At 39.8% G+C, this 15,556-nt stretch overlaps 1 protein-coding gene across 5 annotated transcripts in view; it reads right to left on the bottom strand.

Moving 5' to 3' along the window:
* The window catches only part of LRRC8D (leucine rich repeat containing 8 VRAC subunit D), a 115,171-nt gene that overhangs the window by 15,777 nt on the left and 83,838 nt on the right, over positions 1-15,556 (bottom strand). The window lies entirely within an intron of this gene.

Here is a 15,556-nt window from a genome sequence, read left to right on the forward strand (position 1 = left end):
GCCTCAGAACTAAGGAACATAACTCTAAATATGTTAATAGGTCTAAAGCAAAATATCTTAGGAATTAACAAAAATGTGTTAGTACACTGCTGTGAATTTGTTTTTACTTCTAGCTCTCAATTCTAAAAGTCAAGGCCCACATTTGAGGGCTTACAAAATGAGATTTTATTCATAGAACAATAAAAAAGAGGCTCTAAAATCAACGGCTTCCACATTTTATTCCATACAATCTCAGTTTCTTCTACAAGCTATCACCAGCATTCCCTTAAATCATGAATTCAGGCCAGCAGAATTTCACAAGAGCTTCAGTATCTATAGACCCCACTTAGTGTACCCTCTACTAGAAACTTTAACAAATAATTATGGAGTTTTTGCTATAGGGTTCTGGGGATTAAAAAGGGAAATAATTTTTTAAAAAATTAAAAGCTGTCCTTACTGAGAAAGCAACTTAGAGGAAACATAAAAAGAGCAAGGGATAATGACAATAGTTTCATTAGTCCCTAAAACAGTCTGGCAGCTAAGAGACCTTAATAAAGGCTCCAGAGAAAGTCATCCCAAACTGAGTGAAGAATTTGGTTCAACTTTATCGCCTAACTTCATCCAGTTTATGAGACAGTTAGTAGGATTTGTAATGGGAGCTTTGCTTGCATTTTTAAATTCCCTGCTTCTTTCCATCTGCAAAATGGACATCTTAGATTAAACTTGACCATTTTCCTTTTAAGTTTACTGACATTTAATAGTATTTCTTCTAGCATATACCTGGCATAGCATATCCCTGACACCCAAGCAGCTTTCCATGGTCCCAGGAAGTTGCCACATTCTTTTCCAGTTACTTTTTGGGACCAAAAGACCCTCTGATCATAAACCCATAAATATCTGCTCTGGTGACAGACAGCTGGGAGCCTGTCAGTCCTTATTCCTGGTTTGGTACAGATAGCTGGAAAAGTACCTGAGTATCTTGCTCTGGTGCTTACCTCACTAACCCTGAAAAAGTTCTCAAAGTTAGTATGAGAGAAAAATACTCAGATACAAATTCTAATCCTTGGATAGGTAGCTTATTCAGTTAAAAGGATTACTTGGTAGTTTATTAGGAGATTCTAGCCAGTAGGACCAGAAATGAATGCAAAGTCAGACAATGGCTGCTCATGACACTTGCAGAACTGTCAGTTCTGTCTCCCTGTCTTCCTCCACTTGGGTTTCAATGCCTCCACCTAATGGGAGGACAGTTTCTTTTATCTGCGTATCCTCAGGGCACAGCACAGATTAGGCACTTAATAAAGATTTGTTAACAGAATGAATCACTCACAACTGTACAGCATTCCAGAAGGGTGCTCAGAAGGTACCCAACCTGAACCAAATACTGGCAGTGAGAAAAGGTCACTATTAATTATACCAAAGTCAAAATGATCAACTCTAACAGGCATTTTTCAATGTCCAGCTGGGCAACATATTAGAACTCTTTTTAACAGGTCATTCGGATGCTAACTCATTAGGATAGACCACATGAATGTAGTTTGACTCATAATTAAGCACTCTACAGGAAAACAAAGACAAAGGTAAGCTTGGGCATACCCTCATTAGGAGATAATACCAAGAACTAAGCAGAGGGCAGGTGATAAGCCAGCATCATCTCTGGGGCAGTGACAAACAAACACCATTTTAGCACATAACAGGTGATATAAAATGGCAGAGAGGAAGGAGCTCCAGAGAGGGAGGACCCTTGAGACAGTGAAGGTGCCAGCACCTCAGGCCTCCTTTTCCTTGTCCTGCATGGGGTTTTCTGCCCTTCTGCATTGCATGGACAATGGAGGCAGAAATTCTGACTGAGAGTAACCCTGCAGTTAGTGGTGAATGCCATATGTGTTAAAGCAGAATACCATGTACAAGTGTTGAGCAAGTGCCCAGCACATGGTAAGCACTGAGTAACAGCTGCTGGTTATTATTCATTGTGTGGAATAAGGTGCTTTATATAAATAAACCTATCAACATTCATCTTTACCACCTGGTACTGAGAAGTTTGTCTTTCATGATGAAATGGTATGAGCCATGGAACCCAGATGTTCTCCACTTGGCTTTGGGTTCCAAAAAATTAGGACAATTTTATACGGGCATTATAAGCATTAACTCTAAGTCTTCTTTTAACTATTCATTTGCTCATTTATTCCTTTACCCAAGAAATATATACTGTATACTCAAGTGTTAACACTATGCAAATTCCTGGAGAAAGCTTGGGGAGTAAATTCAGACATATTTCCTCTCTCACACAGTGCATAGTGTAGGGGAAAGAAATATTCACCTAGTTGTGTATATAAATTAAATTGTCAATGTGAAGAGCTACCAACAAGAGGTACAGGCTGAGGTAGATTTGCCATGTAGTGAAAGGTTAAGGGTCAGGACCCTATCCTCGCACTGACCACTTCCAAGGCCCTATACTCATATTTGTATCTCTAATTTTATTTTTCTTAAAGACAGCCCCTCAAATTACAAAAATTTCAGATCCCAGGAAGCTTGGACCTTCCCCTGGTTGCATGGTACTATGAAAGTGCATAATGGGGTGTTTCCTCCAGTTGGCAAGATCAGGGAGGAATTTTCTGAGGAAATCGTGATGGAAGGGAGGTGTGAAGAAGAGTATAGGGGTATGGTGGCCCAGAATGTGCAAAGGCCCTGTGGAGAGAGGGAAACAAAGAATGACCAGAGAACTGAAAGAAGGCTAGTGCCCAAAGCTTGAAGAGTCACAGGAACATGCAGTGTGAGATGATGCTTAGAAGCATAGTTTGATGTCATCAAACTAAGGGCAGTTTTAAGTCACTGGTGTGTTTTCAGCTGCAGATTGGAGGTTGATGAAAATTAAATTTGTGCCTTTTAAAGATTACTCTGGGCTTAGCATACAGGTTAGTGAGGGAAGATACAAGATCAGGAAAGCAGCTATTGCATGACTCCAGGCAAAGGACATATGTAGGTAGTTAAAACTAGGCTGTGAGTGGTAGAAAAGGTATTGAATAAAATGGATAGATTAATGGGCTAATTAGGGCAAATAGTTTACACCTGTATAAAGATATCTAACAGATGGAATAATTTAAACACAAATAGCCTAGAATCTCTATTATAGAGCTAATTTAAACTAGATATTCGGTTCTTAAGTTGGTAGTATACTGGATAAGAATGTGGCTTAAGGAGTCAGCTTGCTTGAGTTTTCACCCCTATTTCCGCCTTTTACCTGTAAAATAGGAACACAGATAATGTTTCACATCACTGTGTAAACTTGGGCCTTCATTTTCCTTATCAATGAAATGGAAATAAAACCCCACTGTGACAAGGTACATACACCACCCAGTGTAATGTTGAACACATGGTAGGCCTGCTCATTGAATGTTCCTACCCTAAAAATTCCACAAAATTGGATTTAAATGTCCAGAAAAATTTGGGGAAGGTGGCGGCCCCTGAGGAAAACCCAGGATTTGAAATGTGGTGGTGATAGGGGAAAAATAAAGATCATGAAGGCTTTGAGAAGAAAAAAAAATCAACGAAGAAAAGAGAGAAAAGAAAAGCAAGAAAATCAAAAGATGAGGAGACACAGAGTTAAACTATACATAAGTCAACTATTACAGAGATCTTAATCTCAATCTCATTAAAGCGTAATGAAGACTTAAAAATCATTAATGACCTTTGACAATATAATCGCTATTGCAGTGGAATTCATTATTGACATTAAAAAACATTTTAGAGCTAAATAAAAATTCCCCTAAAGGGTTGGCCTTTCGAAATAATACAAACAAGTCCTTATTTTCGATTTAGTGATAAATTGGTAAACTTGGCTAAATATAACTTTTGTTCTATTTCAAAGGATTTGATAAAACAAACAAATGTTTTATTCATATTTGATTTATTTAATTCTGTTTCTAAGTACTTAGCATCTATTTGTGCAGCTCTTATGAAAATAACAAATGATCTTTAGAAAAGCAGATCTGATAGGACATTTAACTGGAAGCCCTTCACAAATTAAGGTGTGCTTGGAATTAATGGTTTCTTCCCTTTCCCCAAATTATCTTAACTGGAAGAATTTTAGTAGAGAGCCACTGTTATGATGCTATAATTTCTAATATTTCCCCCTGCAATAAAGCATTAGTAGAGATGTAGGACTGAATCGCAATTGAGCAGCCTGCAGTTCATAAACACGCTTAAACCTTCCTGTGGTGGGAAGATCCAAAATATAAACAAACATACTATCTTTCTCTCTTTTTTTGTGAGACTTTTTTGTGAACTTCATGTGAGAACATGCTTTCTAATTCAGTATGTTGTTACTTATTTTAGATGAATTGCTTCTTTGAAGATTATGGTCTTTGACTTTGATAATCTTGGATATTTACTTTCTGATAAAGCACATCTATTTAACTCTCAAAAAATGGCCCAAGATAACATTTTTGAAAAATTATTTTGCATACTCAAATGTCAAGGGTGCCAATGCATTTATTTAAGCACCTGCTATTTTGGTTGTAGAGGTCAGTAACAGTGTTTCCCAATCTGTTTCACTTTATGGCCCACAGAGGAAAGGACATTTATATATGCCCTGGGGTAAACTGAAGAGGGCGAATACAATCAGGCAAAGGGCCTCCGGCCCTGCCCAAAGGAGTGAATATTTCAGCCATCCGGTAGCCATTCCTGGCACATCCACTGGGAATTCCAGCCTAAAATATCATACATTGGTTATAAATTAAGGTCTAAATCTTACAAGTGATAGAATTTATCTATCTACGATGTGATCATTATTGGAGTAATTAAATGCCATCTTTTTTCCTCATAAAATCAAAAAACTGTAAACATGGATCATTATACCCAAGAAACAGTTGCTTGTTTGTGTGACTTTATATACAACATGTTACAACTGTAATTGTAGGATTGTCTAATGTGTTGATGGACCACAATATCTTTAGATAGAGACTGCAAATGCTAAGAAATATATAAGACTGAGGTGACCAATCATTAATCTACTCATTCCTAAACGCTACACACTGTTAGGTATTTAGGATTTGTAGTTGGCAACAAAGTATCTTGCCCATCATAGACTTTACCAAACCTGTGTTGTCATGAAGCCATCAAGCTCATCATCATTTACATTTTCAAATGTTTAGCTTAGGTAATGTGCTAGGTGCTGAACACACCACACACATACACACCACACACACACACACACACACACACACACAGTAGAGCAAGATAGAGTCCTTGCCCTCCAAGAGCTTAAAGATCCACCCATACTTATCTTAAGTAGTTTGGAAAAGTTGGAGCATGGACCACTACCACCATTCTGCCCAGAATTACTTAGGGTAAGCAGTGCTAATATCTAAAATGACACGGCCCCGTGCAGTGACTCATGCCTGTAATCCTAGCACTTTGGGAGGATTGCTTGAGCCCAGGAGTTCAAGACTAGCCTGGGAACATAGTAAGACCCCATCTTCACTATATGTAAAAAATTTTTAAAAAGACAATAAAGTGTATAAATGCAAAAAAAAAAAACTGTGATAACTGAGACCAGCAACAAGCAATAATAGTAAACAAAAACCAGGGACTTTTCCAGGAAAACCAAGTGTTACTGTCACCCTAATTATAGGCCACATGGGCTAGAAAGGTCTGATGCCATTATGTATGGCTGACATATAAACATAAGTATAGATATTTTTAGGCAAATAATCTGTAGTCACATTGAGAGGTGACAGCGTGCTGGCAGTCCTCAAAGCCCTCGCTTGCTCTCAGCACCTCCTCTGCCTGGGCTCCCACTTTGGTGGCACTTGAGGAGCACTTCAGCCCACCACTGCACTGTGGGAGCCCCTTTCTGGGCTGGCCAAGGCTGGAGCCCACTCCCTCAGCTTGCAGGGAGGTGTGGAGGCAGAGGCGCGAGCGGGAACCAAGGCTGCGTGCTGCGCTTGTGGGCCAGCTGGAGTTCCGGGTGGGCGTGGGCTTGGTGGGCCCCGCACTCAGAGCAGTTGGCCAGCCCTTCATTCTTGAAGTCAGTAAGACCAAGAACCCACCAATTCCGGACACAACATCATCTTAGATATTTTACAGTTACAGTCCATCCAAAGTGGATAACATAGCAAGATAATTTTTACTTCTTTACCAAGGGGACTGACCTTTTACCATGGTAGGATGTTACATATTACAATTATTTTCTAGTAAAAAATTTGGAGTACAAAGAGATGAAATTGGCATAAACCATTAAAACAGCATTTCCCACACTTTTCCGTATCAGAATATATGTACAACATGACAGTATCCGTACTGCATAAAGCAGGAAACAGCTGAAGCTGCTCATGGTTAGAGGCTGCCCTGTACCATGGCCTGAGAGGATCTGCATGTCGGCAAGCATGTATTCATTCCATTACTAGCATGCCAGGGGACATCAGCCAGGAAATTGACCCAAATTATGTAAGACATTTGAGAGTGAGGAATACAAGAGAGCAGGAAAGGAATAATTCTTCCACTTAGAAAATATATCATCTTTCAGAAAATATTTCGAAGATGGTGATAAACTGATACCACAAGTTGTACTGAATCTGAAAATATAAGTAATGAGACAAAAAAGTGTAGAGAGAATTCCATGTTGCAAGCATTTGTTTGTAATATGCACATGTATCCTATGCCACCCATTTTCACCACAAATGCACTGGTTGAGAGTAAGAGCTACAAACTGTCTTTTAAATTTACATACTCTTAACTCTGCATGGCATACTTTTCTAGAAGGAAAAAAGAAAGAAGTATTGAGTCCTGTTACTTACATATGGCAAGTACTGAAGCTTATAGGGTAGGCCCAGATGTTTTTTATTTTGATCACTCATTTCCTCCCAAGTTGACTTTTTAATCAAAATAGTCTTCCATTTCTATGATAACTACTAAGTGTGCCCCCAAAACCATTATTTAGTAACATACACCTGCCACCATCACCACCCAGTTTAGCTAGGTGCAAAGGTGCCCATCTAGAGATAACATTTCCCAGCCTCATTTGCAGCCAGATGTGGCCACCTAATGAGGAGGGACCAACAGGATGTAAGAAGCAGTTCAACTAATTTCCTGGTAACCTTCATAAAGACAAGGCTACAAGACAAGGCTACTTGACTTGGCCTTCCTTTTCCTTTTTTCCTGCGGGCTAGAAATGGGGACAGCAGGACAACCTCAGAAATCATGTGTGTAGCACAGGAGTGCTATCCTGCCAGTTGCTGGCTGCTCATATCTGGACTGTTCTGTAAGGAGGAAATAAACATCTATCTTATTTAAGTCATTCTATTTGGGTGTCTCAGCAGTTTAGTTGGTAACATAATTAATAAAACCTCCAACTACTAAAAAACACCTCTTAAAAGCATCTAGAAATAGATTTGGACAGACTTATTTTATAATTCATCCTTGTTTATAAATACAAGTATTTTATAAACACTAAGGACTTAAAGTGGAAGTATAAACATAAAATAGTATTTTATACTAACAATTTATGAACAATATATTGTAATTTATTATAAATAATACAATGTAGAGATTATATTATAAACAAACATAACATGATAGAATGATAACTGTAATAAATTAACAGGGTAAGACTTGTGAGAGCCAAAATGCACCAGACAATTAAGGAGGTGATTTTCTTCAAGCTATTGGAATAAAACACTAATGAGGGCTGTCTCAAAGAAAAGGAAGGGGTCTGGAGTTTTACAGAGGCAGGTAAACAAGGAAGTCATCTGGGAGTCAGGAAGGGCAGAGATGGGTCTAATCTCAGAATACTGGAGAACAAGATAGTCCTTTGTGGTTTCCCAGAACACCAAAGGGTGGGGGTGGGGGGTGAGGGCTGGAAAATTGAAGGATGGGGAGATTTTCCAGGGTACAACTCAGGGAAAGTTCAATATTGTAAGATCCTAATTAGAAAGGGACAGTAAGGAACCCCTGAAGGGTTTTAACAAGTGAGGCAATGAGGTCACCATTCCGTTTTAAAAAGAATTCTACCAGGAATGTAGAAGCAAGATTGAAGGGAGGAAAGACTGGAGGCAGGGAGATGAAGGAGAAAACTACTCTATAGTCAACATGATTTCCATTCAATTCAATTTTTCAGTTGGAATAGCTGGTAGTGGTATAATAAATTTAAGTCAAGGTATCTAGTAGTTGGTTGTCCTGAATCCTAAGAGAAAGATCTGGGATTTACAGATTTGTGACTAATCCACATATGCAGGATGAGATAATCCAAGGAGAGCATACACAGAGAAAAAACGCCAATGGCAGAATCCAGGGGATCACTAGCATTTAGGGAACTGGGAGAAGAAAAGCATTCAGCAGAGGAGAGGAAGAAGGGTGGGTCAGAGGACAAGAACTATGAAGAGAATGTTGGCCTAGAAGCCAAAAGAGGCAACCCCTTCAGGAAGAGAGTGGTAAGCAGCATTGCAGGTGTCAAAAGCAAGTCACACACGTTAAGGGGCAAAAGTGACTGCTGGATCTGGCAGCTGAGAGTCACCTGACACTTTGGCCTGAGCACTTTCGGTGAAAAAGTCTGGCTCACAGTGTGCAAGGGTATGTGGGAAAGTGAATATTCACCTCTCAAATCTCAGCTGGGGACGAAACAAAAGGCTGGTACAACAGCAAGGGGAGAGGCAGGTATGATGGGAGGGTGTATTTTTCAGGATAGGAAAGGAGTAGAGAGGTAAAAGTTGGAAATAGTAGGGTGAGAGAGTACCAAGATGTTTTTCTTATGGCTACTTGTTTCTTATTTTGAACATAAAGTCAAATTATACAAACACATTTCGACAAGGAGCTATAACTCAAGTATGCGGCATGTTGCTATGACTTCATAAAACTACAGAGATTAAGGAATTCAGAATACCATGGAAATTCTTAAACAGAGTTTGGACATATGTTGTTTGATTTTCCCTTCAGCAAACTGGTAAACATTAACCTTGCTAACCGCCATATTGCTTATCCCGTCATAAAATTTTAAAAGGTTCTTTTTTGAAAAGTCTAAAGGGAAAAAGGTAACTTGCAAAATAATTCCACAAACTATATAACTAAAAAAAAAAAAAAAAAACCCCAAAAATGCATGGACATATGAGTGAGTAGCTCTGTATATATTCAAGTAATCCAAGCAGTGTCAGGCTTTCTCACCCGCTGAAACTCCCTGGGAAGGTCAAGCATTCAGAGAACTCAGGTCAGATTACACTGAAAAGAAGGTGGGAAAAGAAATATTTAGTATTTCTAAGGAGAGTGTCAGTGACCTACAGCGGCTAGTTTACTTCTCATTTCCTTGACCATGGTATACAGGGACAAAGATGAGGTAGAGAGGGGAGGAGCTGTGCACTGCTGGCATCTTTACAGGAAAATCTTGGGCTGTATCTTGCCATTCAACACTGAGGCTACTGCTAATAGGCAGGGGAAGACAGGAAGAAAATTACCCCTCCTGAATAACCAAGCACTTACATACTTGAGCTTATTAAATTGTCCTATCCATCCTGAGCAGTGGTATTACTGTTCCAGTTTTACTGAGAGAAAACAGGTTTTGAAAGTTTGAGTAATTTGACCGAGATCACACAGCTAATACAAGGTGGACCAGGATTCAAACCCAGATCTGACTGACACTATGAAGCCCATACCTGCCCCCTCAGCTTATTTTAAACTAGAGATTAACTCAAATTAAATTAAATTTGCTTCTACAAATTAAAAAAAATCATTAGAAGGAACCCTTAAAGTGAAGGTGACAAAATGCTGGTAGTCAAAGGCTGCCTAAGGGCACAAGGAGTAAAGTCTTAAAAAATGAAACAACAACCCAACTGTCATTTAATAACAATATTACCTAAGGTCTTTATCATAATCTCACTTTTTAAAAGACAATTCCATGGATTCCAACTAATCTGATCCTCACAAACTACTATGAGACAAACAAATAATATCAACTTTATTTTATAGCCAAGAAACTTGTTACAAGGAAATGGCAGAATGGAGATGAGAATTCCAGACTTTTACAACATCCAGTGTGCTGGAACAGTCCTCCAGTAAGTGTCATAGTCTCAAAGTTTTTAAATCTTACCTTCAAAAAGTTGTTAACAAAGTCAGACCAAATATTCGGTATAATCTCTTCACTAAATTTAGGCTGTGAAGATTTATTTTTTATTCTGAATTCATTAAAGTGTAACCATAATTCTTAAAAGAATAAACAACTCACTTAGGCCTACTGGTTCATAAGTACAAAATATGTACTGATCACCCACTATAAGAAGAATAGTAACTTAGCTATGATTTTAAGAACATGAAAGGAGGGGCTAAGGGACTTAAATTAGAGCCAAGATTCTTACTCAGTGAGGGGATTTGGTATATTTACTAAATTCTTTTTTTTTTTTTTTTTTTTTGAGACGGAGTCTTGCTCTGTTGCCCAGACTGAAGTGCAGTGGCGTGATCTCGGCTCACTGCAAGCTCCGCCTCCTGGGTTCACGCCATTCTCTTGCCTCAGCCTCCTAAGTAGCTGGGACTACCACCACCCACCGCCCACCACCACGCTCGGCTAAGTTTTTGTATTTTTAGTAGAGATGGGGTTTCACCGTGTTAGCCAGGATGGTCTCGATCTCCTGACCTCGTGATCCGCCCGCCTCGGCCTCCCAAAGTGCTGGGATTACAGGCGTGAGCCACCGTGCCTGGCCCTACTAAATTCTTATAATTCTATTTTGCCAGATAAATTTCCTATGCTGCTCCTGAACGATGTACCATTGGAACCCCATATACATCCTCTGTCTTTTAAATTAGGAAATGAAAAAAAAAATGGCACTGGTAAAATATATTTCTACCTATTGGTTTTAGTTATGGAGTCAGGGGCTACATAATCAAACTCCAAAAATGGCATCCTAATCATCTATACCAAACAGCTACTGTCTGTAAACAATGATATGTGAGAAGGCAGTGTGTTTCCTAAATGACTCAGGACTTTATTACTAATGACACAATCACAAGCAGAAGAAAAACCAGACCTGAATTGCACAAGCATACTCGGAGAGATAGTAATACCACAGATATAAATTACAGGCCTCCTCTAAATCAGATACTGTCATCAATCTCACATAGAGCTTCCTGCCCAGTGAAATCTGCCTTAATTGGTTTTCATTCTGTTGTTATTGTTGTTGAAAAACTGAAAGAAAGAGAGCGAGCCATCTCAGGCAGCATCATGGGAATTTCAGACACACACACAGACACACACACACACGCAAACACACCCACACACACACATGCAAACACACCCACTCCTTTAAAGCTCAAATGAGTGCATCTAGATTTCAAGGAAATACTAACAAGGAACACGTTGAGGGTATTTTCCACTGGTTTAAAAATAAAGCATTCTACCCTTTAAAAAAATAAATCCCCAAATTATAGAAACAGGAAGCAGCAGCTGGATTTATCATCCTTCATTTCCTCTGAGAGTCACAGTAAGGAACTCCCCATTGAGACAGAAGCCATGGAGAGGTTAGCCCCTCCTGCCTGGACCCACATATTCACATGTTGCTGCTGCCGGTCCAACATGGTCAATGGTCGGCCACTTCAAAATCAAACTTGCTTTGTCTTATAAAGCATTCTGTGTCTAAGCCCTGCGTTTTGATAAAACGAAAAACCTGACTAGCATTTCAACACACATACATAACTGGTCTTACAAGGGCCTCACTCTCATTTCTCATGAAGTTGTCTCTTTCCTGGGCTCACCCCGGAGGGCTTTAGGGACCTGAGGATCTAAACACACAACAGAAGATGCAACAGATTCAACAGATGATGATGATAACAACACCCCTGAGGGACTCTGCAGCCTTGATCTGGTGGCTGTACTGGAAGAAAGCAAGAGGGCTGGCTGGGTTCTAGTCTTCTTTCATCCATTTGTGATTATGGTTGAAATACTTAGTCTCGCTCAGCCTCAGTTCTTGTGTCTATGAAATGACAATGAGACCACCTATTTCACAGAGGTGTAATGAGAAGTGAGATGATGAATATGAAATACTTTGTAAATTACACAGAAATAATAACAGACTAGAGTAATAGCAATCTATATACCTGCATAAGGTGGCTTTGCCAGTTTCAAAGCTTTCACAAATATTATTTAGGTTGATCCTTAAAATGATACAGTTGGGTGGGTGGTGATGACATCATCATTATCATCATCATCACTATTATGAATGTTTTATAAATGAGCTAGTGTAGAGGAACATAATGGGAAAGTTGTGTCCTAACTCATTTGCATGAATTCACATCATTTAAAAACATTTCTGGCAACATACGAGTGATAAGTACATGGCTGGGAGTCATGAAAGCCACTCACATTTCAGGGCTGCTACTCTAGGCATCCCTTAACCTCTCCAGGCAACATGATTCATCTATCTGTCACTGGGTTGGTGGGAGACAAACATAAATTAGACCTGGTTCAATCTCTTGAAGAAATCAGTTGGCGCAAGGGGGCTGGTGGTGATGGTGGAAAGAAGTGACATATAAACACATTAATTACAAAACAGTGTTTACTTAAAATATGGAGTATGAACAAAATGCTATGGGGTCACAAAGCAGGAAATGACTAATTTTGGGGGACTCATGAAATAATTCCTCTAAGTTCTTTGTAAACTGAGAAAAGAAGGAAATCAGACTACAAATTGATCAATGTCCCTTTTGAGGCTAAAACTCTGAGAAAATGAGGCTTAGAAAGGTTGTCAGTAATCTCAATACACAGTGTGATTCCTCTTCCTCATCTGCTCATAGGCAATACATGATTTAAAACAACTGAGTGGCCGGGCATGGTGGCTCGCACTTGTAATCCCAGCACTTTGTGAGGTTAGGTGGGTGGATCACCTGAGGTCAGGAGTTCAAGACCAGCCTGGCCAACATGGCAAAACCCCGTCTCTACTAAATATACAAAAATTAGCCAGGTGTGGTGGTCTGTGCCTGTAATCCCAGCTACTCAGGAGGCTAGGCAGGAGAATCGCCTGAACCCAGGAGGCGGAGGTTGCAGTGAGCCAAGATCACACCACTGCACTCCAGCCTGGGCAACTGAGTGAGACTCAGTCTCAAAAAAAAAAAAAAAAAAAAAGACACAGTGGAAGACAGGAAGCCCAGCACCTGAAAGATAGATGGGAAGCCCTTTGGGACCCTTTGTGTTCTGAACGTGATACATGAAAATAGCCTTCCTGCATGAGTAAATGCTGACAGATTTGTTTGGAGGAGTTGAGTTACCCGTTCTTCTGTTTCTTACAGACTAACACTTGAATTAAGATGAGCTAGGGTACATGATACAAATTCAGATTCTTGGCCTCCACCCAGATCTATTCCTTTTCTACATGAGCCCCCACAGACCTTCAGAAAATAGCCGTTGACAGGTTGGAATGCAACGAACAGGAAAAGCAAACTATATGCAGCCTGGGAGGCCTTGCTAGCAAGGCTGAGCTGAGATGACTCAGCAGGTTAGAGCTGTGACCGTTCACTTCTGTAGTCATTACTCCAGTTCTTATCCAGTGCCTACTACAAATGCATGCACACAGGCTGGTCGTACTCCAGAGCCCATCTAAGAATAACATGGAGTGGCTAACACAACTTGGCACAACACACAGGCAGGTTTTTCCAAAGAATGCCAGCCTTGGGTCCTGGGTGACAACTGGCTCCCAAAAGTTTGGCTGAGAAAGCCAACACACAGGACAAGCATTGTGAGCAAGCAGCAACCTGGCCGGTCACAGTCTACTTTAAATTCCACAAAACCTTGTTCTTTAGAAAGGGAACAGAAGTTGGGGAAAATAGAAAAGGCAGAGTCAGGGGTGGGATTTTGGGGTTGTGTCAGTTAAGCACTATAAACCAGTTTCCAAAGCTATGAAATTACTAACAGGGATAATGATGAATTCCCTTCAGTGATGATAGCGGCTCTACAGCGATACTCGAGCTTCTGTTTGAGCTGACTGTTGCCATACAGCATACTCTGCTTATATTGAGGGTAAAATTCACCTTTGGGCTACAGTGTGTACAGTACCAGATGTCTTGTTCTGTTTAGCATTTTATAAAGAGGAATCGTTCCGCTCATTTTCTTTAGTCAAATAGGGATTTTTTTAAGCCTAAAAGTGATGCTTGAAAGAAGATTCAGATGTGAGAAGTAAACAGCAGTTGGGGGGCAGTTAAAACACCAGGGAACAATGCGGCTGCCCCATAAAAATGTGCTCCCACTTGCATTTACAGCCTTAGCTAAAGCTGCGAAGAAGGACAACTGTTCAAATACAATTGTAGAGAGGTCTTCTCTTCCTTCCCCATTCAATGTCCCTGGTAAGCAGGGGTCAGGTCTCAGCTACCTTTGAAGACCCTACTGCAGGGTTGAGGTAAGAGGACACTTACTCACTCTCTTCATGTTACATCGCCAAGAGAGAATTCCTTACAATAATACACCGGGCCTTCCTTGCTGCCCCCTCACTAATTCCTCCTCTTCGTTCTCTTTGAGATTTGCCTGTCTGCAAAGGTCACGAATTCTGGACTCCTCTCTTGCTGGGGGAAGGCAGCTTTCCCCTGCAGGGTACCAGCTTCCATTATTCTGGCATGCCAAGAAAAGGTGGGTAGTTTTATCTAATTCAGGGATAAAATTTCTGAAGGCCTACTTGGCTGCAGACCCAAAGCCATATTCTCCAAAATGCATCATCAGTAATAAAGATGATATTTTGCTATCTACCAGCCTGACTCCTTTATCTTTCTAACTGGTGTGGAAAGAGGGGTTATTCACTTGGCTCCCTCAAACTTCAATAGTGGGTAGTCTTCCTTGCTTTGTATAGCTCACAGCTTTCAGTGAATATTTATTAAAGATATATGTGCAAAAATGTGGTGAGAAGGAAACAAATCTGTTTGGTTTTATTTGTTCATGAATGAGTATTTGACCATATTCCATCCCATAAAAGTCTTGGGAGGCAGTCCAAAATATGATATCCAATTTCTGTGTGAATTCTTAGAGGGAAACAATTAACATATATTCAAAAGAGAAACAGCCCTATTAAAAATATTATTGATGTCTTAGCACATGGAAATAGGTTTTTGACCCTTGTAGAGCATTAACCCCATGAAAAGTTTCTTCAAACTATTTTCTAAGCCAAATGACACAGGTGAAAACTTAACTCTTAAGAGGCTTCTTTTATGTGTGCTGAAATAAATCTGAAGGACAGCATGACATTTCTTTCCAAGTTCCTTTTCATTTTTACGACCAACTATTTTAAACTATCAATCCTTTATAAAAGGGTTATTTAAAACCTCCAAAATCAAGTACTTCCATGTAAAAATTCGTTTGCCTGCAACTAAAAAATCAGCTGTGCATAGAACTATAACAGCAAGGATACTGGATGGCTTACAAAATGACTTCAACATGGTCAACATTTTAATTCATCCTCACAACCATTCAACAATCCTGTAAAGTAAATGTTATTACCAACTTCAAGTTAGGGGAAAAACTGTTCAAAAAGTTCAACTCCAAGATTGCCCAATATTACCCAGCTAATTAATAGTAGTGGCACTGGGACTCAAACTTAGGTCTCATAATAAAACTGACGTGTTTTCT

The sequence above is a fragment of the Pan paniscus genome, chromosome 1, assembly GCF_029289425.2.
Source record: "Pan paniscus chromosome 1, NHGRI_mPanPan1-v2.0_pri, whole genome shotgun sequence".
NCBI lineage: Eukaryota > Metazoa > Chordata > Mammalia > Primates > Hominidae > Pan > Pan paniscus.